This window comes from Babylonia areolata, chromosome 29 (assembly GCF_041734735.1).
Source record: "Babylonia areolata isolate BAREFJ2019XMU chromosome 29, ASM4173473v1, whole genome shotgun sequence".
NCBI classification, from domain to species: domain Eukaryota; kingdom Metazoa; phylum Mollusca; class Gastropoda; order Neogastropoda; family Buccinidae; genus Babylonia; species Babylonia areolata.
The window spans coordinates 15,719,075-15,733,469 of record NC_134904.1 but is presented as its reverse complement, the minus strand read 5'-3'; the positions used below and the strand labels follow the sequence as shown (position 1 = coordinate 15,733,469).

Below are 14,395 nucleotides of genomic sequence, written 5' to 3'. Positions count from 1 at the left end.
TGCCCTCCTGGATTTAAAAAAAAAAAAAAAAAAAAGCACACAACTGTCGGCCCTGTGAACAAAAAGGAGCTAAGGGCGCACCACCACACTACGCAGAATAAAGTCAAGCAAAGTTACAATCGATACAGCTTGCTGTACAAAAGGAGTCCTCAGAGTATTGAACATGTCTGTATGTGTGTGTTTTTGTTCGGGGGTTTTCCTCCTTTTTTTTTCTTCTTTTTTTTTTTTCTTTTTCTTTTAATGTGTAGATTTCAGTTTTGGTTGATGGGGCATGATTATGAGTTTGAGCTTGAAATCTGTCTCAAACTGGCTCTCTCTGTCTCTCTCGCTCTCTCTCGCTTGCTCTCTCTCTCTCTCTCTCTCTCTCTGTCATTCGTCAGTTAGGTTTTCATGCTGTAGTTGTGCTCCTATTGATAAGGAGCTTGAAGCTTGATGCACAGATACCAGAGATGTTTTTTTGTCCCCTTCCATTTGAGATTTCTGTTCCCAGCTTTGCCTCTTTCTGTGTTTCTGCATTTTCATTAATTGCTCTTGACTTGATGTATAACATTCTGACTGGGTGTATCATGTGATGTAACAACTTACAGATTGAAGAAGCATGTCTATGTGCATGGTTGACGTCACCATTTCGGTCAGTGACAAGATGTCTAGTTTTTGTCCATTTTAACTAAATGTGATAAATTATTCTGCAGTGTTATACATGATTTGAGTTTTTACATGTGTGCAAGTGATTTGGATGTATCAGATGCAATGTGGTGTTTGTCAACGATATTAAAAAAACTTAAATCATTTACATTAATGTAGAAATGTTTTTGTTCTTCATCTCTTTGCTTTGTGTCTTTCTTCATTTCCTTTTCTATTACAGGTGGGGAGCATGAAGGAATTGAGTTAGCAAGCTGTGTCTGAGCCTGTGTATTCAAGCCATGTTAAACCAGTCAGCTGTTCGCTTAATTCTTGTCTTTTTTCTTCTCCCTCGAAAGAAAAAAAGGGGGAAGGGAGGATGTGACATGTACTTTTGACTTGCTTAGAACTGTGAACAAAGTGAGTCTGTGTAATCACCTTGATTCAGTCGCCTGATGATGTGTGTATCTGTGTGTGTCAGTGATGAATTTAACATTGGCATTTTCTCAGAAACTTTAAAAAGTTGGCATTTTCTGAACTTCGGCATTTTCTCAACAATCACAAGTGGTAGAGAAACTATAGCCCAGAAGAGTAATAAAGGCATAAGATTTTTTCTGATAATTGCTTATGCGAAGACACTGCACATTGACAAATGTCAGGTTTTCAGTGGTGATTTGAATAATTTGAAATTCATATTTTTTATCCATAACAGTGGTGCTTAGAAGAAGGATGATGTTGGTTTTATGAATACACAGTTTATTTTTGCAGCATTGTAAAAGTCTGGATAAATTTAACGTTATTAAATTTGCTTTACAATTTGGAGTAAAAAAAGAAAAGTTGCTTTGGTAATATAACGCTAACTTGGATAATATAGTCATATTTGGAAATGAGATAGTTTGCTATTGGTGACTTGGATAACAAGCTTAGCATCTCTGTGATAATTCTTTAAAGATGTGTAAAAGAGGGTTAAATGCTCAACATTGTTTTTAACTGTACCATTATTTGTGTGCTTGTAACATTGTGATGTGGTGGTGTATGTCTTTCTTTGAGATTTGTAAGGTGAGTAGCTGGCTTTGAGTTGTTTATGTACAAAATTTGGTCATCCGTTATTATCTGTAGATTATTGGAAAAGTCCTAAAATCAAATATGTGGTTGTATTTTAATATAAGTGTTATGTTCTGCTTGACATTTATGTAATTTCATCAGTTGATACATTTTGTATGTAAACTACAACACAGCTATATCATCAGTTTCCCCAACTCCCTCCTCTCTGTGTATCTGGGTTTCCTTGTGCATGTTTATATAAATAACACTGTAAAGTAGGGTTTTTTTTGTTTTTTTAATGTTTGTTTTTAAATCATCTAGCTTGACTTTCTCTCCTAGAATAGAGATTTAGTTGCTTACATTTGCAAGGCAGATTCAAATGGCCTGGCATGATGTAGAAGAGGATTTATTTTGCTGTTGTTAGGTTATTTATTCCCATCGATGATCTTCATTCCTATGCAAGTGTGCATCTTGTCATTTTGTGTGCATTTCTTGTGACTCCGAAAGCATCAAGTGGCTGTCAGATTTTTCCATAGTTCATTCTGCACCGAAAAGAAAATGTTTCAGGCGTACAGTGATTATTTATTGAGTTGCACCCTCCAGGCATTAAAATTCAACAGCAATATGTAAAGGTGGTGACCAGATGGGGAGGAGAGTGAAAGGCGAGATAAAGAAAAAGCAGCAGATCATGACGGCATGTGCAGTTTTAGATCATTTGGACATGGAGTAAAGCCAGAGGGGAATGAGGTGACAGAATACTAAGTGGATTGGTTGAAGCTAGCCAACAGTGGAACAGTAGAGATGTGGGAAGGTGTGGGTGTGGTCATGGTGTTGATGTAGGTGCAGCATTGGAGAGTTGAGAGTTCTCGAGTCATGCAGTACACACCATGGCCTGACAGGGATTATTTGATCTGTCTGACCACAGTACACCAGCCACATTGCACGTGATGGGTAAATCAGTATGACAAAGAGTCCAAACTTGAGACTGACCATCCGTTATTTCACAGAAGAAGTGGAGTAAGAGTAAAGCCAGACTGCAAAGACCCAGAGCTTGATCTAACAATAAACATGACTTTAACCCAGAATGGGTCACTGTCTGCTGGTACAGTAAAAATGGAAAACAGAACTTACTGGCAGTTGGGTAACATTACTTTATATGATCTTGGCTTTTTAACAGCACGGTGGATTAAAAAGTGACCAATGAATGAACAAGTCTGTCAACGAAACTTGTCAATTGACCATGGCTACTCCCTCTGCCCTCCCTCCCTACCTAGCCCCCCTCCGGACCCCACCCCCCACCCCCATCCCTCCCCCTCCCCACCCCCCAAAAAAAGAAATCATCTGTATGTCATAAAGTTACATCACCATCCAAAAGTAGAGGGTAGGTAGATTGAGGGGTTTTTTTTGTTTTGTTCTTTTTCCAAAATGTGATAGTGCAATATAATTCCTTGCCTTTTCTGTTAAGTCAGGACCAAAACCCAAAGGGAAGAATGGTGTTTACCATGTGTGTGCAGCTGTTAGTCAAGGATTGGGAATGGTGTGGAGACAGCTTTGGGTTCCTGATACCGATGGTCCCATTGCCCAGAAACTAATGACTGTTCTCCAACAGTTTGCTTTCAGTGATATCTACATTTGTAACTGTTACTGTTCACCAGATCATCAGGTAGGGAAGTAAATGCCTCTCACTGGTTTCGAACATGGGTAGGACTGAGCAACAGTAGGTGAACTTTTAGGAAATTGAGGGTTAAGCTGTCTTGCCTTTGTGAGGTTAGTTGTAAAATTACTTTATCTTGTAGATCTCCTGGATAAAATATGGGAAAGAATGAGTGGTAAATTGAATCGTATAATATGTGCATGTTATGCAAAGTCTTTGACCATTTCTGACTTGTTACGATGAGCCATCCCAGTCTATCAGTAATATTCCTGCTGAAGGTCAAGTGTATCGTTCGAAATATGTTCCAAAGTGTACAATATCAACTTTGCAAAGTATGAACTATTGATATGTTCATGCAGTTACCATGGTGTGTTTGCTTTTCTCAGAATAGGAATTGAGATTTTTCTTGCAGACAGTTTGACTTAGGTTTATATAGGATTATTGTTAGGTGGTTTGTGCAAGATTTTTCTACAGAGACCGAGTCTTTGAAAGAGGTAATTTTGTTGTTGTTTTTTTTTAATTCAGTTTGTTGAGAAAAAGAATTGGCAAGGTATTTTGGTCAGTGTTGTATGGCTGGGAGTCTGTGGCTATGATGTTAGGAACTGAATGAAGGGGAGAAGAAATGGAGAAAGAACTAAGAACGCTTGCACCCAAATTTACCCCTACTGCATGTTCTGAAAAGTTGGTGTTACTTGGTGGAAGTATGTAGTCTGAAGTCTTGGGGACTTCATCCTCACAGAAGTGTGAAGTTACTGTGTTCAGTACCTTGTGTTGATCTGTTTCACTTCAGTACTTTCGGTTTGGTCAGTGTTGTTGCTTCAGTTTCCGTCCTCTCTTACACTCTTTTTGTATATTCCCATGTAGCATCATCACCACTTCTTTCTGTGCTGTATAGCTTGTCTGTATGTATTTTGGTTGATGTTGAAGCCTATATTTTGCACCAGTGAGGAGTAGTTGTGAATCTTGATGCAGTAACCAGTGTGGATCTGGACTCTGTTTTTTGTTTTGTGTTGTTGTTTTTTCTGGTCTGCTCTAAGGGCTGTGTTGTATAGACTGATATTGTGTACAGTCGGCTGTGTAGTGGATGTGTAGGATATGATGTCATTTCACTTTGGTGCTCAGGTGTTTGATAGTCCTTTTACCTCATGTTGTCTTGACTCCATTCCCGACTCCAGAACCCATTGGGTCATCATCACCAGTGTGTAATGACATTTGATGGGGGGATAATACTGTTTCTGACTTCCTTTTGACATCCTGTTACATGTCCTGAGTTCTGTCAACAGTTAAGGGAAACGTGGCCAAACTGTAAGGACTCAAAGCTTATGGCTCCAAGTCCGCTCTGTAGTTTTGTGAGGTCCCTCTGTGAGTGTAACTGTGTGAACCAGGTGATCTTTGATGAGGTGTGTGCAGTGTTGGATCAGAGGGGAGAGAAGAGAGAGTGTGTTTGTGAAGGAGTCACACATTTAGGGCAGCTGAGAAAGGCTGAAGAAGAAAGCCAGTCAGTGGAAACTTATACCAGTTGTCGTATCCCACCTGGCCAGCCCAAACACTCTAAGGCACACTTGTAAACACAGGTATGTTCATGCTCGTGCATTTGCACATATGACCGCTTCCTTTCTCTCTCCTGTATCTTATCTGTCACATTTATGTATGCTTAGAAACATGCGCGTGTACACACACATACAAAATTCACATATTTGATTAATTCATGTACAGAATTAAATCTGTTGAACAAATGTGTCACTTTCTAAAGTCAGGTTTTGCATAGCTTTTGAGACTATATAAGGACAACATATACAACATAGATCTGTCAAAACTTTTAAAATAGCCAGCCATTATAATTTGAATAGAATGAAGATTCATATTTATTTACAGAATTAATTTGTCAATATATGTCACTCATTAAAATAAAGTTTTTATAGTACTTGAAGACATAATCATAGAACAGATATATGTCTCTTGATAACTTTTAAAATAGCAGTAATGATGATCAGAATAAAAAGAAGATTCAGTTTATTCTTACAGTTACACTGAAAGAGTCCATGAAATATGTAATTAATAGGTGAAAGAATGTTAGCAGATTATTGTGTTGTGACATCTGATCTCATGTGTTACCTGTGAAATACACATTTGCTTTCACACATTTATTTGTACCTTATTGTATATGGATCTTGGCATAGTTAAAGTTTCCTTTACTCCCACCTCTCTTTGTCATTAATAAAATTAAAAAAATGTCTTCTGAGTTGGTGTACTGATCTTGGGGTCTGTTGTTGCTGATGTCCAGTTGTATAGGAGGATGCAGGTCAAACTCATTTTGTAAAGGCTTTTAACGTTTTGACTATTTGTGAGGCATGTTTGAATGATGTTGATGTCTGCTTGGTGGCACTGGCTTATTTCGACTTTTAGTTCTTGAGTTATATGCATTGCAAAACTTGAATCAAAAAGAATCATTCTGTCTGTCTGTGTGTGTGTGTGTCTCTCTCTCTCTCTCTCTCTCTCTCTCCATCTATTTTCTCAGTTGCTAGTTGAATGTGTATGTCTTAAGTGTTTCATCATTCATGAAAATTAAAACAAGTCAGGGAGGATACTCTCAGCAGAAGAACTGATTGAGGATGCAATACTTCTTTTATGCATTTCTGCAGGTCTTCAGTGTTATAGTTCTCTGCGACAGTCATCAACTAGTTCTTGGTGATGAGTTTTCTTTTAACGCCAGGAAGGCATGGTTTAGCATTGAACTTAATCCACAGACCTTGGTTTCCAATCATCAAATCGTATGCATCAAATGCGGACTTTTTTTTTCTTTTTTTTTTATACTGTCCAGTGAAAAGCAACATATGTTTTTTTTTCTGGAGAAATACTTGCTCAGGACCTCCACTGGAACTTAAACCATCAACTACCCATATTTCCTGTGTTGGGAAAAGGAACACTGATATTTTCAGCACTGATTTTGTTCTTTCCAAGAATCTGGCTTTGAGCAAATCTTAGTCTGAAAGAAGTTGAAGCTTTTTTTTTTTTTTTTTTTTTTTTTTTACACACACACACACTTTGCTACATACGTGTTTTGATTGAAACTGAAGGAGTAGCAAATGAATTGGCTTTTTTTTTCTTCTTTTTTTTTTTTTTTAAATCCAAGCCGAAGACAAGAATAGAATAGTGTGAAATTGGTCTGAGGTCTGCCCATCAGCTCAGTTATCAGATCTTGTTATCATGAGAATTGTCCAGTCTTTTTTTTTGTTTGTTTGTTTGGGTTTTTTGTTGTTTGCTCATTTGTTTTTGATAAGTATTGACCTCAATATTCATGAACAAGACAAAAGGAGGTGTGATTTGTTTTTGTAGGTGTGATTTGTTTATTGGTGTGTTTTTTTTGTTTTTGTTTTTTTGTTGTTTTTTGCGTTGACCATCATGGCATTTCTTGCTGTGAATGAAGATTGAGTGTACATGCAACACACAGAGCGAGGAAGCGACATGTTACGGCTTGTGCATACATTGGGTTTATGTTTAGTGTTTTAGAACTACACACGTGTTCTTTGTGATACTTAAGTAAATCATATTTATACTTCCACTGTCTCTGACTTGTCCCTTGTCAGCTTTGTTTGATATTCTTCAAACAAGTATTGATGTGGTGTACACATGCTGGTCTCTTTGACTTTGTCATGGAATGATGATACTGACGCATTTATGTTGTTGTGCCTCCTCTCACTTTCCCTCCTGCACCTCTTTTTTTTTTCTGGGTGTTAAGATTTGAACCGTTGACACTGCATCTACAGGTTGTGGTCAAGGGTGCCCAGTGAGGGTGGAGGGGACACCAACACTGAGTGACAACAAGTCGCACAAGCTTGCATGAGGTGTTGTGGTGTGAGCCTTGTGGTCGTTGCTTTCCAGGTTTCCTTTCTCCCCCGTTCCCCCTCCCCACCTCCCTTCCCTGTCATGTTGTCACAGCAGGTCGGGAACAGCATACTCTGTTTTTCTTGGCAAGGTGGATTATCGTCATCTTTGTTTCCTGATTATTTGTGGGCAATACAGTGTGTGTGGGTTTGTTTTTGTTTTGTGTGTGTGTCAGGGGTGGGATAGGGAGTGATGTGCATGGTTGGCTGTGAGTGGTGGTGGTGGGTGTGTTGTTCACTGTGTTGATGTAGTGCAAGGGTGTGACCCAGACTTTGTGCACTGCATGTAGTTTGAGGGTGCCACCCAGACTGTGCACACTGCATGTAGCGTGAGGGTGTGACCCAGACTTTGCGCACTGCATGTAGTTTGAAGGTGTCACCCAGACTGTGCACACTGCATGTAGCGTGAGGGTGTCACCCAGACTTTGCGCACTGCATGTAGTTTGAAGGTGTCACCCAGACTGTGCACACTGCATGTAGCGTGAGGGTGTCACCCAGACTTTGCGCACTGCATGTAGTTTGAGGGTGTCACCCAGACTGTGCACACTGCATGTAGCGTGAGGGTGTCACCCAGACTTTGCGCACTGCATGTAGTTTGAGGGTGTCACCCAGACTGTGCACACTGCATGTAGGTGAGGGTGTGACCCAGACTTTGCGCACTGCATGTAGTTTGAAGGTGTCACCCAGACTGTGCACACTGCATGTAGGTGAGGGTGTCACCCAGACTGTGCACACTGCATGTAGCGTGAGGGTGTCACCCAGACTGTGCACACTGCATGTAGGTGAGGGTGTCACCCAGACTTTGCGCACTGCATGTAGTTTGAGGGTGTGACCCAGACTGCACCCACTGCACCTTCCCCTTCTCTGCCCTCCCCACACCCACACCCCCATCCTGCAAGCCATGACATTGCCATGCTGGTGAGTTCTGCTGGGATCTCTTGTTCTCATCCTGATGTTCAGGGACAGTCAAGTTACCATTTGCCCATGACAGATTGCATGTTGGACATCCGTGAGGGAGACATTGCTCACTTTCTAATCCCATTTATTATTTCAGTGTGTACATTCATGGCTGTGAGTTCAAAACACAAAAGCAAATTAGAGGTTGGAGGAATGTGAATGAAGGACACTTGTCCACACTATGATTTGTGGACGCCTGACACAGGCAAAGGATTGGGAAGACAGTGGAGTAAAGAAGAGGAGGGAGGTGCAAAGTAACACTACTCTAAATCAACCTAAATGCTGACATCCCAGCTTCCTGTTTGCCAGCCCCTGATGATCAGCAACTTAGCATAAGAACCTGTACAGGAAAAAGCCCTGCCTGGTTCAGGTACATGTTTCTCTCCCCAACTCCTTCACTGCTTTTTTGAACGGAGGCCCGGGTGCAAGTGATGTGGAGGTGACAAGGAAGTTGAGGTCCTGCGCACAGCAAACAAGCATTTTGCACACACCAGGGAACCCACCAATAGTAAGACAGCATCATCAATGGCAAAATTCTGGACTACATCCATGAGAAGTGGGGGGAATTGGAGCTCATTGCTACTCTCTGTACATTTTGCTGTCAGGAAATGAACCCCCAAATCTTACCACAAAAAGATCATCTGTGACTGTTGTTTATTTATGTGCATACAGCACAGGGCTAGGAGTGGACTGCCAACTTACTATTCCGTTTACAGTGTTTAAAAAATGAATGGATCATGTGTTCTGGATAAGGATAATATTCAGTCCTCTCCCCATCTCTTACAGTTTTGGTTGTTCTTGTTTGTTTTGCTTTTGTTGTAGTTGTTTTTAGATAAATAAGTCATGCAGTAATCCATCCAGGTGGACTGTGCACAGGCAGATCACTGTTGAGATCACCAACAGCACAGTAGTGTGAACAAGAAGGCCCCCCCAATCCCACGCAACCTCCATGACCTGATCCCGGCTCTGAACCACAAACGTTTACAGTGGTGTAGAGTGCTGCACCGCTCAGAAGCATTTGGGTGATCATGACGCGTTTCAGCTCAGTCCTGTGGTAGAGACGAGACTGTGTGATTGATGTTGTATGCTGAGCACAGTGTGTCACTGTGATAATTATTCCTCCCCTCCCTTGCCCCCACCACCCACCAGCACCCCACCCTCCCACTCCTCTCTTCTCCCCCAACCACCCCTCCGCCAGTGTATCTCACTTGTCAGATTGTTCAGTCTTTGTCTGTACTCTGCCTCTCTTTTTATTTGTATATAAGTGGACTTGGAATGCAAGTCAAATGTAACTTTTTGTTGTTGTCAGTTTATTTCAGGACAGAATCTCATTTGTCAACGACCTACAAACTTAAGACACATCAACATGCAAGTTATCATGGGTTGCCAACGTCTCTGCTTTTATGTGCAAATTGTTACAGATCAGTGAGCTTTGAAAATAACCACTTTCAAGTAATCAACAGGCAAGAATTAAATGTGGGTTTTTTGTTGTTGTTTTTTATATAACTTGTAAAACTGGGAGAGAGAAGAAAAGGCTTTGTCCCTGGATAGATATAGATATATAACACACATGCTTTCTCTCTCAGTGAAATGATGAATTGAAAATGCGACTTTTGTTGTATTTTTTTCTCTTTTTTTCTTTTTTCTTTTTTTTAATTTCACCTATGTCAAATACGTTGTATGGTCACTTTTACTTCTTTGCTTTGAAATTTGTGTTGAGTATCTATCCATTTCTGTTTGCTGCACAAGTACCAGTTTATAGTATACAAGTAACACCTTGATGACCTGTCAACATCAGTAATTCTAACAGCACGCTATCTCATCAGTCTTGTGGAAGCTTTGGATTAAGTCAGAAAGGTGTGACAATTGCAAGAATGTGTCCAGCTGAAAGGGTTAATTGTTGTTTGTTTTTGAGTTAGACTTGCTATCCACACATGATATATATATTATATAGAACTTACACAAACAGTGAACAGAAACCTAGAACTGTATGTGTATTTGCTCGTGTGATCATTTCAGTTGAATTCAATTTTCACCTTTTCATATTGTGATTATTTGCATTTGCCAGCATCTTGTATGAAGGGTCAAGAGAACCTGAATAAACAAACGTTTCTGAAAGACTTTTTGCAGCTCTCAGTGTGTGTGAATGTGCTCTCTCTCTCTCTCTCTCTCTCTCTCTCTCTGACAGCCATTTTGTTGTTATATCTTAGATTTGACACTTTCGTATGAAAAATGTGCACCCCCTTGGCATGAGAAATTTGTAGTTTCTGTCAATAAAATGTCATGGGCAAAGTCTCCCAGCCATTTTAGGAGAAACTAAGCATTGATATTATCATATTGTCCAAATATACAGTTTTCATAAATGACATGAATAATGATTTTTTAAATATGTGCGAATTATTGCTTAAAAAATTCTTTCTTATGTGTACCCCTTCAAATTAGGCCATGGCTCTCTCCACATTCCACCATCTCTAAGAACAGTGCATAGCTGCCTGCTTATATTGTGGGGTTTTTTTGTTCTGTTTGAAACCCATTCAACAGAGAGTGAAAATCTGCTTACACTTTTTCTATCACGTGTTGGCGACAGGTTGTCAGAAACAAAACGATAGAGATCGGTTTCAAGGAGGTGTCAAAAGTGTGTGGACTGATCCATATGAATTATAATAATCTACATCACATCAGTTTAAACTTTCACAAGCCTTTTTACCCACTGATATCTGTTCCGAGATGTCTGACTGATGTCTCCAGGCCAACAGACATTATAACAAAGTGATACGATCAGTGAGTTTTCAGGTCTGTCGCTCCTTCTCTTAGGAATTCAGAGAGAATATTAGATGAACTTTATTTTTCCTTGTTTTTTTGTTGTTTTGTTTTTTACTCTCCTCAAAAAAGCAGTAAAAACATTACTTCCAGTGTTTGCCAGCACCACACACTCCAATCCTGACCCCTACTTTCTGAATCAGTGCAGTGTGTGCGCGTGTGTGTGCATGCATGTGTGTGCGTGTGTTGTCTGTTGTGCAGGCATTTGACTGTTTCTTGTTGTTTTTGTCTCTGTATTTGTGTGTGGTTGGCACTGTGAGCACACAACCTTTGTGTTAGGTGACATCTTTACATGCCCTGTATAAACCAAGTTCATTCATATACATCTCTCCAAAGGGGAGTGGGCGGGGGGTATAATTGATACGGGGGGTGGGGGAATCAAGCGATCACTTATCTCCTGTCAGGCATGTTATCAGACACTAAATGCGTCAAGGATCAGAAACACGTTGTACCATTCCTGACTTTTATCAAGTACTGATTCGTCAATCTACTTGACTGTCAATGAAGTTTCTGAGTATATAGAGATACTGTGGCCTGCATCTTCTTGTGCAGTGTGAAATATGAAAGAGAAAACAATGTAATAAGAAACTTGTGCGTCCATTGGTTCACCTCAAGATTTGAACAGCACTGATCATTCTCTGGAGTATAATAATTTGGAATATACTTTGCGATAATTAATCCAGCTCAGCTAATTTAATTTCTCCTGGGGGACCCACAAGAAGGGTAAGGACAGTTATTTTACTATTCCTGTTTTGTTCATATAGCTTTTTGATTATTGTTTTGTTCTGCTAGCTTTGGTATTTCTTTTCATCGAAAACATGTGTTTTTCCATGCTTTATATTACAAAGTTTAAAGTACAAACAGGAAGCAAAGTGTTGAAAGTGAACACACACACATATGTTCGCCCGCAACGGCACACTCCGTGGCACACTGACACACACCTCACATGCACACTCAAATTCCGACAGCTAAATTGTGGTAGTGTCCTCATCTTTTTGTCATTTGTGTGCTCACACCAGGCTTGTATTTAGTCAGGGACAAGGGTAAAAGAGTCATGATTTTGTTTGCCCTTGTGTGGGGGTGGGTGTTTGCCATGGTGTGTAGTGTCCCAGAATTTGGGACATTTTTGTTTTCTACATTCCAGTAATGATGAATGATGATGAAGGTGGTTGGCTAATGATGTTGCTAATATACGGGGGTCCATTTACGCTTGGGACTTAATGACAAGGCAATGCTCTCATTATAAGCTTTTAACCCTGTTTTAACTAGACTGAGATAAAGACAATCGCAATGTTGGTCAGGAAAATTGAGGAACATTCCCAATGATGCATATAGGTGTGACTGAAGTGGATGACCCTCGACTGTGTGGTCCCAGTCTTCCCATTAATTTAGCCCGTGGTACACTGAATTCTGGACAGGAGTCGGCCATGGGGATTGCCGGCCAAATCCTCCCAGTTGTCATCATCATCATCATCCAGTTGACGGTCACGATCGTCATTTCGATTACTCTGCCGCAACTAGAGGGTTGTGTGGAGTTAGAGATGCTGTCATATAGAAAAGATAAAGAATTAAAGGGATGAGGAAAAAAAGTTAACATTGCACCTACTCTGTGTGGGTTTTAACAGCAGACTGCTACTTTTCGCTCTTCACCCACTCAGGGGCTAGCTGATCCCAGTCCTCCAGAAGGGAGGGCTGGGCCCAAAAATAAATTAAAAAATCAAAATGTTCTAAAGAGGCGTGGGGTGGGGGTGCGGGTATTTGGGATGGTAATGCCTAATCCTACCTACTCTAACTACTACTTTTGCGGTTTTCAGTCCGTCCGCAACGCTAACCACCTCACCATGGCGACAGTTATGTCCTGAAAATTAGTCGTTTATCATTCTGATCAATGCTGTCTAAGTTTAATGCAGAGGTGAGATTTCCTATTCAAAGCATGTGTTTTTGCACGCGGTGCAACATTCACTTTGGTTTCCAAACGGTTGACAAGGCAGATATCTGACCTTCCGGGCCTTCATAAGTTCATATGTTGGCATCAAGATAGATGACGACACTTCACGGGTGGCGGCTCAACGCACACAATAAAATGAATGGGTAATCCTGCAGTTTAGAATACTAAACTCAGGGGGCCGTTCAAATGAAAAAATAGAGGTTGTTTTAGACTGACCTTGATGCGCTGAGTCGAATGCAACCCTCAGCTAAGCTCTACGGCCACTCCTTGTCAATGAAACAGACATAATAAATAGTAAACTCAGTCGGTCACTTCCCGAGCAACTATCGGCGAGCCATTTTGATTGCTGGTGACGTGGTGTTTACGTCATCAACTTTTGTGTGTTTTCAGTAGAAGGAGTACTACTTACCGTGCATTTGATCCAGTTTCGTGGCAAAAGGAGTGGTCTTATAGCTTAGCTGAGGGTTGCATTCGACTCAGCGCATCGAAGTCAGTCTAAAACACCTTCTACTTTTTCATTTTAACGGCCCCTGAGTTTAGTATTCTAAACTGCAGGATTACCAAATGAATGCATAGTAATTCATTCCGCATTGCAAAACAAAACAGAGAGAGGATTTCAGTTGAAGGCCTGCATGTGTGCGTGTGTGTGTGTGTGGCAGTGTGTGCGTGTGTGTGTGTTGAGAGAGCGTGCGTGCAGCACTGAATCAACCAGGTTCAAATACAGCCTAGTGAAAGATCTACTCTCTTAAAAACTGCTCTCACTATCACGAAGCACAGGAGGGAACTCGGTGAGATAAGCAAGCACAGAAGAGTAAACAACAGCGCCGCGATTTCATATTCATATCACAACAAATCGCCGGACTTTGAAACCCCGGTCGTTAAAACAGGAACAAACACCCTCACGGCTTCCCCCAATTACCGCCCCTTATTGATTCAGCCCAGCCGGTGAACGAGAGCAGCTTGCGCGCGCCACGCGCAGCGTCCTTAGAAACAAGCCCAGACCCAACCTTCCTCCCCTCCCCGGACATACGTCAGCACGCTCAACACACTGTGTTGGTGGTGTACCTGTGTTTGTGTCGTGTTGTGTGGTGTTTCGAAGTAGCCCCTAGCTGTCCCTGTTAAGAACACTGCACTTCACTCCACTCACGTCTTGTCTTTGTCAGTGCAACGACCACTGTTGTTCTTCTGTGCTGTCTTTGGGACTGTGGTTTTTGCAGGGGCCTGAGTTACTACATGATCACTGCCCAAAGGAAGTAAGAGCAGTGTAGGTGACAGTCGTTAGGTCTGTTTCCATGTCCAGTATGGTGCTGTGAAGCTTGACTGTGTCAATCGTCGTCAGTCGCCACTGCAAGGACTGAGTTCTACTTCACACACGTTTTTTTTGGCGAGGGCACTAAGGTAAGAAAGAGCTTACTTTTAACACAGGGAACAGCTATTTAAAAAAAGAGTGTAACAACTCAGTACTCA

At 41.0% G+C, this 14,395-nt stretch overlaps 1 protein-coding gene across 1 annotated transcript in view; it reads left to right on the top strand.

Moving 5' to 3' along the window:
- The first annotated feature begins 14,003 nt into the window (after positions 1-14,003).
- Positions 14,004-14,395, top strand: part of LOC143302165 (uncharacterized) — a 40,681-nt gene continuing 40,289 nt past the window's right edge. Inside the window, exon 1 of the mRNA XM_076616703.1 lies at positions 14,004-14,326. The gene's annotated coding sequence lies outside the window, so the exon portion shown is untranslated. The remainder of the gene's footprint in view (positions 14,327-14,395) is intronic.